Source organism: Crocodylus porosus, unplaced genomic scaffold, assembly GCF_001723895.1.
Source record: "Crocodylus porosus isolate Cpor-Errol unplaced genomic scaffold, CroPor_comp1, whole genome shotgun sequence".
In the NCBI taxonomy this organism is placed as follows: Eukaryota; Metazoa; Chordata; order Crocodylia; family Crocodylidae; genus Crocodylus; species Crocodylus porosus.
In genome coordinates, this window is record NW_017728931.1 from 71,784,004 (window position 1) to 71,799,114 (window position 15,111).

Consider the following 15,111-nt stretch of genomic DNA (forward strand, 5'->3'; position numbering starts at 1 on the left):
CCACAGCCATGTCCAGATTTTGGGGATCCTGGGGCCAATAGGTCTCGGGTCTACTCCCACTCTGTCTACAGGCTGAGAGCACCCTCCCGCAGACCAGACCACACACTAAATAACTATTTACCATAATAACTGAGAAATCCACACATTCGACATGCCATAAATAACAACATATTTTCAGTGAGCTCGGTAATAATCGGTACCAGCAGATAAAGCAAATACTTACCATAAAACAAAAGCAATCATGTTATCAACTTTAACACTCAGGCAACTTATAACAGATATATACACTTAAACAGCCGGGTCTCCACAAAATCACTCTGCCTGCAACAAAGTAGCCCCCTGAGCAGTGGCTGCAGTGGAGCCCCAGGGTGCAGTGCTCACTCCACCTAAGAGGGGTGCCGTCATCTGGACAGAAGATGGGGGTACCTGTCAGATGTGGCTGCTCCAGAGGCCAGGGTTTCTTCCCTTTTCCAGTCTTTCCTAGGTGCCTGCAATCAATCACACCATTCCCCAGACACTTCCTAAGGCAGCTCCCTTGTGTTTGGCACCTGGAGTGCCCCTTCTCGGCTGTACTTTATTGAGCTCCCACACAGCCACAATTCCCTACTGTTTTCTCTAGCTCCCCCAGAAAACCTCCTCTAGCAAACCCTGTCCCTGATTCCCTCCCAATGACTCCCTGCACCCAGGGAGCTTAAAAGCAGGCAGGGGAACCAGCTTGCACACCCCCTGCTCCTTTAGTAAACGATACCAGGCAATCCTGGGTGCTCATTAGCTGCTGGCTCCTCTGCCCTCAGTAGCAGCTCACTCAGTCACAATTCTTGTGCCAGTCATCCTCTCAGAAGCAATTGTACTGGTAGCAGCCCTGCTCAACACAGCTTCAGCTACCATCTCCCCAGCTGGTCTCCCCTGTTTTTTCCTGGGCTTCCTGCCCTGGAGTTAACAGCTGTCCAATCCCTTCAGCACCTTTACATCTTTAAGCCACCATTAGCTGCTGTAGGTGATGTAGCACATGGGAGTGTGGAGTAATGTAACCATTGATCAGCGCGTACACAGCTCACAGAGAGGCCCTGCTAACAGCACTGAATGAAGTAGGTCTCAGTGGGTGCATCTACACATGCACTTTACTGGAGAGCTGAGCTCTACAGTAAAGCATCACTGTCTACATGTGCACCTGTACTGAGGTGCAGTAAATTAACTCCACTTAGGAGAGTAGTACTGTCTGGGACAAGTACTATTTTACAGCAGACTGTTTGCATGCACTGATACATATGTGTAGATGGTGAGGGGCTCCCTGCAAGCTAGCTTTGCACTGGAGCACCCTCCTGCCCCAGCCAGCTTGTCTGCAGCATGGTGAGCCAGGATAGAGCATCTCCGAACTGGCAGGCTGACCCTCTGGGCTCTCTGCCAGCCCAGGGCTGTACCATCCCAGCTCAATGTGCTGTGGTCCTGGGCTCACACGTAAACACAGAACCTGGGAGACAAACTCCAACGCAAAATGCACCACAGTCAATTGCTACATGCTTATTGCACATGTAGATGCACCCAGTGAGAACAGATTTAAACAAACCATGTACAGTTTATGTGGAAGTGTTGAAAAGTTAGACTGTTAGGCCATACAAGTTCCTTGCAAGGCCAATGACTACAGGGTAGTAGATAAGACCAGTACAAGACACCAGAATAAAGGATGGAATGTACCCAGATCAGGACAGCATGGTAAACAGGTCTCCCTACTTGGAAGGAAGGTTACACAAACTGGGAAGGTTATACAACCTGGTGAGAACTGGGAGATGAATGATGTTCCCAAAAGATTTTTTGTACTTGGTGAGACCTAGGATACATAGGCTGTAAGCAGGAAATTGTTTGATTGGTGTGTCGAAGAAGACTGAAGAATCTTTAATGTTTTATACTAAGCTTGGGAGAGGAAGGGACTTCGTCCTGACTGTGTGCACAGACCACTCTAAACTGAGGCAGCCTAATGACTGGTAAACCTTGACATAGTACTGATCACCCCAACATCACTGGTACCTCCCAACTACCTACTAACAATACTGGAGACCTGACTGCTGATTTTGGTAAGCAACAAGCTCCCCTCAAAAGACCTATGGAGATAGCATACAACTTGGAGCTTGGTAGACCCTTTTTACCCTTCCCCTCAAATTTAATAAAGTTTAAAATAGGTATGAGTTTGAAAAAAGACAGTGGGAAACCATGACCATAAATCAAAGAACTGTGATAGAAATAGCCATATTAAACTTTGGATATAGGCGTGAAAAAAACCAATTGACAGGCCATTAAATGATTGCAGCAACACATTGCAAACAGATAAAAAGTAATAAGAATGAGAAAAAAAATTTTACACTATGATTGGAACAGTAAAAGGAAACCTGCAAGCAGAGCTTGTAACTGGCTTATTCATTGTCTTATTCATTTGTACTATGGTATGTGTTTGCACTGCCAGTTACAAGCTCTGCAAACACATACCATAGTACAAATGAATAAGACAGCTTAGAAGTGTGAGTAAGGGTGTACATGCAGAACAACTAAAAAAGGTCCAAGAATATCACCATTTGAAAGCTAATCACAATTGCCAAGTCAGAGGTGTCCATATGTATGAACACTGCCATGGATTCCAAGTAGAAGAGTTATTTTTCAAGCACTGCAGTGGGGTGCTAGTTAGTACCTAGTCCTCATAGTGGAGAAGGAAGGGGTGCAGCATTTAATGGGCTAATTCACATTGTACAAACATGCCATTCTGTGGCATTGAGCCACTGTTTAGTGGCTCAAAATCTCTCACCCAGAAATTGTTTAGGAGTTTACCCACCCAGGCTCCCACCTGTTTAGAGTTTACCCACCTAACCTCACATCTCAGGGGAGCCAAGCAGTCATACCCCCTGAACCAGAATGAGATGATGGTACAAGGAGGGGGGAGGAGCTAGGTTTATTAGGAACTGAGGAACCTTTTGGGACAAGAGGAATCTGTACAAAAGAGATGGGTTCCACCTGAACCAGAATGGAAACAGGCTGCTGGCACTAGACATTAGAAAGATCATAGAGCGGTCTTTTAACTAAAGAGGGGAAGATGACATACAAAAGAGAGCACAGGTCAGGTTGTCATTCAGATTCTCCGCTGGTCTTGAAGAGGATAGTAAGAAGCATAACTGCAGATAATAGTGACTAGAAGTCAAAACCTGTAGGCATTCCACACAAAAAGAATGAGCAGCAACAGGCAGATGAGCAAAGCCAAAATTTGTAAGTGCCTCTATAGAAAAGCCAGAAGCCTAGAAAATGAGATGGGTGTACTAGAATACTTGGTATTAAATACTGACTTAGACATAATAGGCATCTCAGACTTGCTGGAAGGATGAGTGGAATAGTGCAGCCAGAACACCAGCAAAAGGTTCTGGAGGAGGCAGTGAAAGGGCTGCGGTCTGATACACTCTAGGTATGTGTGTGCCAGGGTCTCCCTCTGCTCACAGAAGGGATAGGTGTTGGAGGGATCCATAAACTGTACAATGGCTGTGTATCTGGCAGAGGCTCGATGGAGAAGCTGCCAGCTGAGATTCCCCCCATGGATCAAGGTGGAATACAGTCTTGTCCATCAGGGACCCTTACCTTGGCTGAGCGTGTCCCATCACTTGATGTCTAGGCAGGACATGAGAATGAGATGGTAGAAGGCATGGATTACTAGCTCGTAGAGCTGGCGGCCATGGGTGGTTCAAAATCAGATGGCTTGTTATTCTCCAGACTACTAAAATGGTGATTGGCAGGCACTGTGCCCCCCCCCCCCCCACCAAGGCAAGGGCCCCATGACAACTGGCAGATACTGGCAGTGTGGACTTCCCTCGCACAGGACTTCACTGATGTAAACAAGAGTAATGTCTGGCAAAGCAGCCTTGACCTCCTGGAGTAGGCCTCTTGGGGACAGCATACTGTACTAGATGGATTATTGGTCTGACCCAGTATGTCACTTTTTATTCTCTTAAGAAACACTCCTCCACCTCCAATCCTGCTCCAAGTTAGCCTAGGGCCTGCCCTTGCGCTCCTCGCGCGCCCCTGCCCATACTCGGGCCTAGGTTCACGCCTCTCCCCGCTCTGGGGCCTCCTATGCCCAACTCAGGCTTCCCAGAATTGGGGCTCAGGTGACCTCAGCCTCACCTGCCCCCCCCAACCCACCTTCTCAGGTCTATGCCCCGCTGGGACTCTTCCCAATTGGGGCTCGTCCCGATATCACCCCCCACCGGCCTGGGGTCAGGATACCCCACTAAACACAACACCCCATGGCACTAGGAACACCCCCACCTTACTGGATGAGCTCCTAATGAGGCCTCCTCCACCCCTATAGCCTCACCCAGTCCTCCAGTGTAATAATCACAACAACCAACCAAAACAGAAACACAAAGCTCCCAGGCCATAACACAAGCCTTAGGCCAACCTGACTATCCTTCTCTCATCCCTGTCAGGGTCCTCTCCACCTTGTATCCACATGCTGGTGCACAACACCACCCTGCTCACTCTAGCAAAGCTTTTACTCCTTAGGCTGCCAGAGGGAAACTAGCTCAGGCCTCAGCCTTCTCTGTTTAGAAGGCCAGGCCCTGCCCCCTGGCAGTCAGCTGACCCAATTAGTTGCTTTGGCAACTCACAGCTGTGCTGCCCTATTGAGTGGCAGCTAAGTCTATATCACCATTATCAGTAGCAGGCTCCTTAGTGCCCTGCTACACACCATTATCTAGTAGCAGGCACCCTGGTGCCCTGCTACACTCTCCCATCCCCTCTCTCTAAATTAACCCATGATGCTGTTGACTGTGGTCACGCGCAAGCAATAGAAGTTGAGTGTAGCTACTTACTATGCAAGGGGTAGTGGGAAGGGTGTATCCTGAAGAGTGATGCAATGTGGGATGCCTAGAGGACTGACCAGACACTAGTCACAGAAAGCTTGGCATCAGCACATAACACTGAACCAGTCCATGGAGGCCAGGTTCAAAACAATACCCTATTATTCAGGTGTACTTTTAAAACATATTCTAAATTGGCTTGTATATCTGGATGCTTGCAGTTTAAACTACATTTTTAAAACAGGCTAAGTGTTGTATCTACATGTATCTACCCAAAAGAGTATATAGTCTCCAAATGCAGTTAGGAGAGTGGAAGACAAGGGGTCCCAGATATTTTTCTTTTGGATGAGGGTGTGACTAGAGAAATCAAAGTGTAGCTGGAAACAGAAATGCTGGAAAAGGTAGTGGAGGGAGAGATGGAGGAACAACAGTTATAGCTACATGCATGTCAGATTAGCAGAGACAGAGCATAGGGATGTGAGAGGTGCCTGTGAGAACGGAAGCTGCCTGTGGATCTCAGCTTGATCATCTCAGTACAAAGGACCAAACAGTATAGGCCAGTCCTCCCTTAGATATGGGATGCATTATTCAGTAGTCCATGAATTTAGATATTTGGGGATACCCCCAAGTTTGCATTTGAACTCTAGATGGGCTTGTAGACTGCAATTGATAAAGTCATAGGTTTGTGGGGGGGGGCCTCCCTTTTTAACTGAATGCCAAAGTGAAACTCTGGAGTAGCACAGTCAACTCAGGCAGTGAAAGAAAGAGAACAGAAATATTCACTACCCCACCTGAAGGAACATTAGGCAGAACAAAGAGCCCAAAATGACTAGTAAACCCCAACACGCAGGTGACCACCCTGACAACAGTAATGAAGTCTGATGAAGTCATTAGTAACAACTGCATTATTGTAACAAAAGATTTAGTAGGGAAAGTGCTGCTTATTCCACTACCTAATGGTGCATTTTGATGAGTAAAGCAGGATGGACCCCATTTATCAAGTTTAGGAGACTAGTTAGTTCATGGTTCATTTAACTTAACTCCACAGCCATTGCAAGATGTCATTTTATAGATGCCCATTTAAGAGCTTTGCTAAAAAGAGCTCTGCTGAAGAACCTCATCAGAGGTCTGATTCAGCCAGTGTAATCACATTGGGATACTATCTTACTCTGCAGGTGTTTCCATTTAATCAAAAGATCAAACAAATCCTTTATGTGGAGGGATAAGATTTTCTTGCAGTCTTCCCTAACTCAAAAGTAGCTGAGCTGTTTCTAGTCAAATTGGCTGAAAAGATTTACTTTTGCCCAGCAAAATTTCAGCCGCCAAATCAGTATTTAATAAAATTTTGACTATCTTAAAATCAGGTCTTATAGCAGAAGACATTCTGCAGTCCGATCATCTCTGCTGCACCCATAGCAACATATAATAAAGAATTTCTTAGCTTGAACTATTTAAATAATAATAATAATAATGGCAGGAAGACAGACCTATACAAGGGCAGTCTTCAATCTGGGTTTCTACAATACTGCACATGGGACTATTTTTTTTGCTAGTGTTCTCACCTGACGCATAAGGAAATGCTATTGTAATGGAATTTCCTATTCTTAAAACATTAACAAGTGTTTCATATTTATGATTTTTCCATCAAAAATACAGGTTTGGAAATATTTAAGCATGTACATGTTTAACATGGCATTGTAAAAGGGGCATAGGTAACCATAAGTTGTATATATTTGCTGTACATGAACAGAAGGATGGAAAAGTATGTTCACCTTCAGGTTAGGAGGTTTGAAGGCATTATAGAAATGGACATAGCTTATTCACAAAACCTGTACTTCTCTCCCTTTCCTATCTCTATTTTAAAACCATAGATCCTTCTCATTGTGCACAGGATATGTGCTTTTCTAGCATAAGGTTCAATCACCATTGTAGAATTGTAGCAAGCCTGGGGTGCCCCAGGTGGTCTGTTTCTTACTTCTTCAGCTACCTGATATACACACCCAGGTCACCTGCCATATCTCTATGCTATGAATTATAAGTGCAGGAGACTGTCCCTGCATAACCAGGTTACCAATCTCAAATCTCTTCGCTATGGCAGAGGCCATTGCCCTTCTCTCTCTCTTTTAGAATTGACATTGGGTAAGCTCACGTATTCCTGCACAGGTTGTGGGCACCTGCTTTACCTTTGTGCCGCATGCATCATCTCCCAACTGGGCTTACTCCAAAACACCCACTCAGTGCCGTAGCAATGAAATTTGGCACCTGGGTCAAGGCCTGCAGCGGCAGCCCACCCTCACCCCACACCCCATGTACATGCCCCCCCATGCTTGCCTGGGAGTACACACAGTGGTGGGAGATGCCCTTCCCCAAACCCTGTGTCCCCCAAATGAGCCACTCACGGCTCTGTTGGCGCCCCTTTGCTTTGGCACCTGGGGCCGTTACCCTGCTCACCCACCTCCCGCCTTGCTACAGCACTGCACCACTACCTCACTTAGCAAGCAGCAGTTTGGATCATTGCTCTAGCTCTTGCAGAGCCCTTGGGCTTCACCACAGCCCAGAGTTTGAGCCTCTCATAAGCCTCTGTGCTCCTGAGCCACCTTTTTACAGTCCTCCTGGCTCCTGAGTCCTCACAGCCCTCCTAGGCCTTCAGCAGCCTACAGAGTTTGCTATAGTCCTCAGGCCTGACCACAGCCCCGCAGAGTTGAGACTGCTTTCTCTCACACTCAGCAGTCCAGTCGACAAAACGACAGTACTCTCAATGGCCTCCTTCCTTCCCCCTCACCACGCCCATGTCTCATGGCTTTAAAACAGCAACATAAACAAACATATGTTCAATGTGCAACATCCTTCCAGGCTGCCAGGCTCCACGGTGCTCCTTCTCTGACTAGCAAGGGTTAGTCTAAGACCCTATCGGTGGGTCCAAGCTTATAAAGGCCCTTGACCCCTCCTCTTCTGGCCTGCCTCTGCTGTTGGAGCTTTCTCATGGTTCTCATTAACACTGTCTTCTGGTCAGTTGCCATCATTCTGCAATGATTACTGTTGATTTCTATCTGGAGTCCTGTAGGTTCCTGGCTCTGTGATCTGGCTGCACTTCCAGTACCTGGAGTAAGGGCAGAAGTTTCCTTCAAAGTCTCTGGGCTTCCAGTGGCTACAATAGCATCCTGAAGCTAGGGTGGCCGTCATAGAGGACAGTCTGGTTGCCCTCTGTCCTCTATTAATATGAAACCAGATGCCTTTCTGTCCTTTATTTTTCTCTTGAGAGGACAGTAGAGGACAGAGTAGCAGAAAACCGGAATGTCCTCTGTGATGTCTATCCTACTGAAGCTTGCCTGTGGCTCTTACTGGGCTCTGGAGCTGATAGACCTATGGGACTGATAGAATAATATGGGAAGGAACTTACCTTGGGTAAACTCTGGGGAGCTGCAGATATTGCTTTGTCTGTATACAAAGCATAGCTAGGTCGACTACCAGAAACAGGCCAGCTGAATTAATGCTTGGGTTAATGATCCCTGTTTGTCAGAAAGGCTCAATAGTCTTTAAGATTATATCTAATATTCAATAAAGTAGCTGCGTTTTTAAAACATGCACATTTATTTTCTTTAAACAACTTTGACCTGTTCTGAGATCGTAGTTGCCTCTTATTATCACTAAAAAGGGCTTGCAAGTCCTTCAGATACAAAGTACAGAAACTGTCACACAGTCTCACACTGTTTAGATTTACCTTAAAAAGAAGAAAGCAGTTTTGCGCTGTGGAAATAAAGGACCAGTCAAGTTGGAAAACTGTTGAGGAGAGAGACATTGTTTAAAGCTAGCTATATTCCTCTGAAAATTGAGGACAGAAGATAAATATTTTTTCATTCAATGACTAGTCTTACACCTTTAAGTTGCTCTGTTTTTCATAAAAACCATTCCATTCTTAAAATGAAGATGAAACTCTGTTTCTCAGGATGGAAATATAGTAATAATAAATGATTCCTCATCTATATTGGACTTTCCTGATATGCAGTTTAAGAGTCTAGAATTTCCTGTTATCTTCATTATGTGGGATTCTTGAATAAAACAAAAAGGTTATGTCTATTAGCAAATTAAAGCAAGTCAAACTTGCACAGGCCAAGACACCAAGACACTTTTTCTTCTGTTCACAATAAAGTCCTTGCACTTCAGAAATCAGGGTCCTCTCAATAAAAATACTAGACAAAGCTGTGTTTCATTAATATTCAAGTCAAATACTCTGTCAAATAATCCTGGTAGTAATTCAAATATTTGAATTGATGGAATACTGGCATTTCAGTGATAAAGACCATTTGAAAAATATTTTCAGCACCAGGGATGATATTCTTAAATTCTTATACTAAAAGATAATGCTAGCAGATCACGTTTTGTTAAAAACAAAACAGAATTTACATTCATTCACTTGAAGTTGAAATTTCTAAAACGATAATGTCTGTGAAAGAGAATCGTAGTCATTTCCCACAAGGCAATATACTTTGATAATGTAATCAAGATCACTGAAAAGAGACATTGACTAAGAATGACATTCATTCATCTTGAAATTAAAAGAAAATGAAACCTTTTCTCCCCAAAGATTAGTATTTCCATTTCAGACCTCTAGAATTACCATAAAATCTTTTTTTTTAAAGTACTCAAACTAGTCTTCTCCAACGTAAAACTGCAAGACTGTATAACTCAATCAAGGCCCTTCTGTTCTCTTAAAAATCAGTCAAGAAAGAAAAATGACTGATGGGTAATCAGGCAATGGTGAGAATGTGTATTGTGGGGGGGAGGGAAGATTAGTAAAGAGTATGCTCTATCTTACTTCTTAAAGACTTAAAGACTGGCATGCTTACACAGGGTGCACAGCACTCACTCATGGAAGAAGTCTCATTCAGTTGAACTGACCTTTTATTGTCAGTCAAGAGATTAAATAGTGTATTACATTTCACCAATCCACCCACTACTGGGCACTGTCTAGATTAGTGGATAAATCTGAATCCAGCCTGGAAACAGAAAATGGTAATACTCATTGGCTGTTTACAGAATTAAATAAAACATGGGCATAACTCTTTCTATATTGATGGCTAGATAATGGATATAGATAATCATTCCAAATCCACTGCTTCTGATGAGGAATTGGGTCAGCGGGCCTTAGGAATATTGTAGTACAGGTATCTGCATCATGCCTCCTTGGTATATTTAGGGATGGCTGAGTCCCAGACCTGGCAAAGTGCTAGCAGCTACAGTACCCCTGGTGGAAAGATCAAAAAATGTTCACCTACTGTGCTTGCTTCCCTATCCTCCTTCAACAAAGTCTTCTGCACCTCTGGTAAGTGTGTATGTATTACACATTCTTCTGTGTGCCTGGTCTTTGAAGGACCCAGAGTTGTCATAGCTTTTCAAATAGAGAAAATTAGCAACCAGTGTGAAGGACACAAGTTGTTATATGTATGAGCTAGAAAACGTTATTTCAAGCTTTTAGACCTGGATGTCCCAGATGCCCTTGGTTTAATATAACAGTGAAGAGATGTCAGACAATTTTTACTTCATGACTCAAACCTCTGCCTTAGTGTCTCTGCTTCCCAGAGTGCAAGGGGGCCAGAACAGAGGATAGGAGTGCAATTCTGCATCTGGGCAGCATTGGCTCCTGCCATGCCAATTACAGCCACTGCTGCAGCAACAGCTGCTGTTGCACCCCTTCTCATCCCCACTACAAAGGCAGGCCCCAGGGCTGCTGCCTCGGTTGCTCCCCTCAGTTACACTACTGGGCTAGGAAATCTATTTTAAGCATCTACTACACAACCAAATGAAACTTCTTGCTTCACAGAGGTCACTCACAGTCTGGATTATGGGGTCTTCAGTTCCAAGGGCTGTTAGGAATTAAATTCACATCCAGCAAAACAGAGTATCTCATAATATGGGAATGAAAAGAAGATGCTGTCATTCTGATAGGAGCCAGAAAACTTACAGTGCTGTGGGCCACTATCTGTGGCTCATCAATGTCACTCTGATATAGCCAGAATTGAACAAGCCAAAACTGATTCTGCTCACACCAGAGAGGCAAAGGGGTGGACCACAATGTAGAGAGTTGTCTAGATGAATGTAGCAGGTAAATAGTGGAGAGGTACCTGTTACATTTACCCTTTTCACCCCCCCACCCAACTCATCCTCCCAGCCTGTCTCTCACCCATTGAGTCCTCAGTTTACATCTTCACTGACTGGCTTTCTGGCATACATATCAGCCTTTAGCTTCTTTACAATTCATTCCATCCAGGAAGAGCACGCACCAACTGCAGATGCTTTCTCAACCTGACAAAGGGTTTTTAAAACCAAAAGCTTGCTAAGAAATTTTTTCCCAACTATTTGAGTTGGTCTAATAAAAGAAATCAGATTTACCCAAAGAACCTTGTCCCCTTAAGCTTGATGAGGCTTGTGGTGTGGAAACAGCACATTATTTATAAGTGCTTATACAAAGAATTATTTATAGTTAAGGAGTAACAGTCTTGCTACTTCCCTTGCAAGGGTCTGGGGCCTAACTTTATGTGACACTGGGCATGTCTACATGAGATGCATTAATGCACATTAGCCTAAGTTAATGCACATTAAGGGCCCACATCTACACCTGCAAATGAAGGTATCAAATTTAGGCATGATTAGTTAATGCACATTAATGCATGTGTAGATGAGATATGGCACTAACTTTTGTGCTGGGTCTGCCCTGCTACTAGGGGGCAGGCCTGACACTAGCCCTAGGGAACATCCAGGGGATGGGGTGCTGGGCACCTGCCCTAGGGCCCTGCCTCCTAGACTCCACAATGGTCCCCCACTCTGGGCTTGCAGTCCCAAAATATTGTATATAGTTTTCCCGTTGTTTATAGTTCCCCACTTGTAAGCAGGTTTTTAATTGTTGGTGGATGGAGAGGGTAGTGGAGGGGCTCTGTTGGTTGGAGGAGAGGAGGTTCTATTTGCTGAGAGGGGAGGGATGGGGGTGGGTGTTTTGCAAGCTTCATCCATGTGAGTGTCCTGAGAGTGGTGCTGGGAGTCAGGGGGTAGAGGGTGTGTGGGTGGTGTGGCAGGTGGACTGAAGCAGAGAGTGCAGGAGGAAGGGTTCAGGAAGGGCCTCCTGCAGTCAGTGCCCTGGCCCCCACTGGCAGGTGCCCAGCTGTCCTGGGGCCTGGGCAGGGGAGGCAGGGGAAAGAGGAGGATGCTGGGGCTAGCAGGAGTGCAGGGTGCTTGTCCCCACTGGCAGGAGCCAAGCTGGAGCAGCCCTGGAGCGTGGAGGCAGGGTGGGCAAGGAGGGAGCTGACGTGTGCTGGCCCTGAGCTGAGCATATGGCTACTGGGCAGGGAAGTGGCTGGCCAGGGATCAGAGTTTCCCAGATGACTGCCAAGTGCTGGCAGCTGGCTCTGGCTTCGACATAGGTGCTCAGTGCTGGCAGCCATGTGGCCAGGGACTGGAGCTCCCCTGGGTGGTCACAGCAGCACATAGTAGGGCTGCAGGGACTTGGACTAACTTTAGTGCCAAGTTGCTGCATGTGTAGACACCTGCCAAAATAGTTCAATGCACATTAGCTCAATATGCATTAAATTTAGTTTTGCTTAAATGCATGAGTAGATGGGCCCATTGAGTAAGTCCTCCTGGGAACAAAGTATGTCTAAAAAATGCACCCAGGAGACAGTTTGGGCAAGGCAGCAAGAACTTCTATGACTCTGGAAAAATCTTTTCTGTATTCCGTCTTTGAAAAACAGGGTGTGTGTTTTATTTGGAGGGGGCAAGTTATATGTGAGAAAATATAGTCATTTTCATTCAGGAAACTTAATATACTTTATTCCCTCAATACAAATAATTTTCTATAGCTTCATTTTCATGGCTCTTTGTTTGTGAGGTAAAACATTTTCAGCTATAAAACTGAAAGGGTACCAAATGTGTGTAGAATGCAGCTATTTTTGCATTAAAATGAGAGAGGCCTATCTATGTTGGAGAGCTGAGAGATACAGAGATTTCAGAATTTTGAAACTATTACTAAAGTTTTATGTTTTGAGCTTTGGAAAATCTTTGGATTTCAACTGATCCTTAATATGCAGACTCACTCTTGTCCATGCTTGGGGTCTGCTATACAAGATTACTGTAAATCATTCCTGACTGGTCTTTCATCCTTAATGTTCTAAATTGTCTGCAGCTCCTACAGAATTCTATAGCCTGAATTATGCTAATGAGAACTAAACTGTCTCCTGATTTCATACAGCATGCATATATAAAAACTTTCCCACCTCCTTATTTCAGTATCACATAGGTTTTGCCCAACTGATTTATACATTTAATTTTGGCATCAGTTTTGAACACCCTTGGGCAAAAATATCATAATTAATGGATAATCATTTGGCTAGTATGTGCCTACTGTAGACTGCAGAATATTTTGCCCTTGTGCTTCAAATATCTGGAATGCTTTGGGTACTTTTAAGAATAGGATTTACTTCAGTTTTTCATTCAATTATTTTTATTGATTCATTTTTGTTATGATAAAATGCCTGAGGTGTTATTAGAAAGTGTAGTCTTATGTTTCCACTTTCTTTTGAATACTGATGCTATGTGAAATCTGGTTTCACTTTTCGCTGTGGATGAGCATACAGACCTCATTTGACATGCTGTAGTGATGCTACATTATCTACTCATTTCTTATCCAGTTTGTCTTTTGGCTATATGCAGGCATTCAAAAACATGAATGACTGCTGCCTCCCATGACTGGGGGGGACACTATGGTGGCAAGCAGAGTGGGGACTTCCCACAGCCACCACCCATGGTGTTAAAGTGGGGTCAGGGGGGTGAGCAGAGAGCAGCGACCTTGTGAAGCACCACCGGCTGTGTCGGTAGCGGGAGGGGGGCAGTGGTGGGTGTGGGCAGCTACTGCCCACAGAAGCCAGTGGTGGCTTCGGCAGTGGCCAATATCGGGGGGGGCACATCCCCCCTCTATCCCCCCTAAGCATCACCTTTGTTCAAAAGCATCCCTTAAGCAAAGCTTTGAGGCATTCCTGACTCCTAGAACTGAAGCAGAGGTATGCCAGTGACTCTCCAACTCTCTCCATTGTTAGTTTATAGTTCTGAAGAAAACGTTTACTCTCAGAGGATTTCCATACCATTGGTCTACCTACTCCTATATCTTGGCTCTGACAGCACCAAGTAAAATGGCTTCTGAGGACCTGCAAGATTAACTAACAAAAGCATTCTTTATCACTCTTTGGAAAACATTAGCTGTTTTTTACATTGTTTAATTTTTAATTCTGTTTTGTGTCTTTTAAACCACAGACTAGACCGGTGGGAGAAAGCCCTATCTGGAAGTCACACACAAGTGGAAATCTCTGAAGGCATTTCAAGTAATTCAGCCTGAAGGAGAGGAAAGATGTCAGAGGAAAGATGTCTCCACTCACCATAACATAGTGTTGTTAGGTTTATCAGATCATTGTACTCGAGAGACAAAGAACTGACAGTGGATGGCTACTAGAAAACAATATAGTATGTTAAGTATATGTTTTCTTCCCCTCTGAATCCTGAAATACATAACACAATAGGACCAACCCCTTCACTTTGAAACACAGAGGGTTTCTGTTCTCAATAACATGGAGAAGGAGCTACCCACTGCAGAATAGCAACCTTCCTTCACTATGGCCTCATAGAAACTTCTCCATGGGACCATCTTCAAGATTTTTCTCTGAGCTCAGGAAGGAATGGGCCAATATCTTAACATCACCTCAAGGAAAGTCCTTGTAAATAAATAATTCTGACTAAGAAACTTTTACTCAGATTTTTGCTCTGTACATTAAAATTCTGGGCTGGGGACATGAAACCAATAGTAGTCACACAGAAGACAACATTATGGTTTTTAGAGCATCTCTTTTGGCACAGGAACTGAGTGGGCAGGAAGTGTTTGGTAACCACATGGATGGCTTTAAACTCTTCAAAAAGAATATTATCCCTGACAAGAAAACTGCTTCTGTTTCCATAAGCTTTCGCACTTTGTCCTTACACACAACTGCTTCAGGTTTGAAGATTCCCTGTACATACAAATGAATGACACTGCCATGGACACATGTATGGACCCCCAGTATGCCAACATATTTATGACAGACCTTGAAGTGCATTTACTCTGAAGTTTCCCTCTCATCCCCCAGTATACCTCAGGTACATCAATAATATCTTCATAATATGGACAAATGTGAAGAAATCGCTAGAGAAATTTCCCCAAGACTTTAACAACTTCCACCACTCCCTTAAAATAACTCAGAATACT

General features: G+C 44.4%; 1 long non-coding RNA gene across 1 annotated transcript; it reads right to left on the reverse strand.

The window, feature by feature from the left end:
• Window positions 1-378: 378 nt before the first annotated feature.
• On the reverse strand, window positions 379-12,290 carry LOC109316096. Its single transcript, XR_002102684.1, has 3 exons — window positions 12,281-12,290; window positions 10,386-10,391; window positions 379-582 (listed from the first exon to the last, which is right to left on the reverse strand). It is a non-coding gene; the product is annotated as an uncharacterized LOC109316096 (long non-coding RNA).
• Between the last annotated feature and the right edge of the window lie 2,821 nt (window positions 12,291-15,111).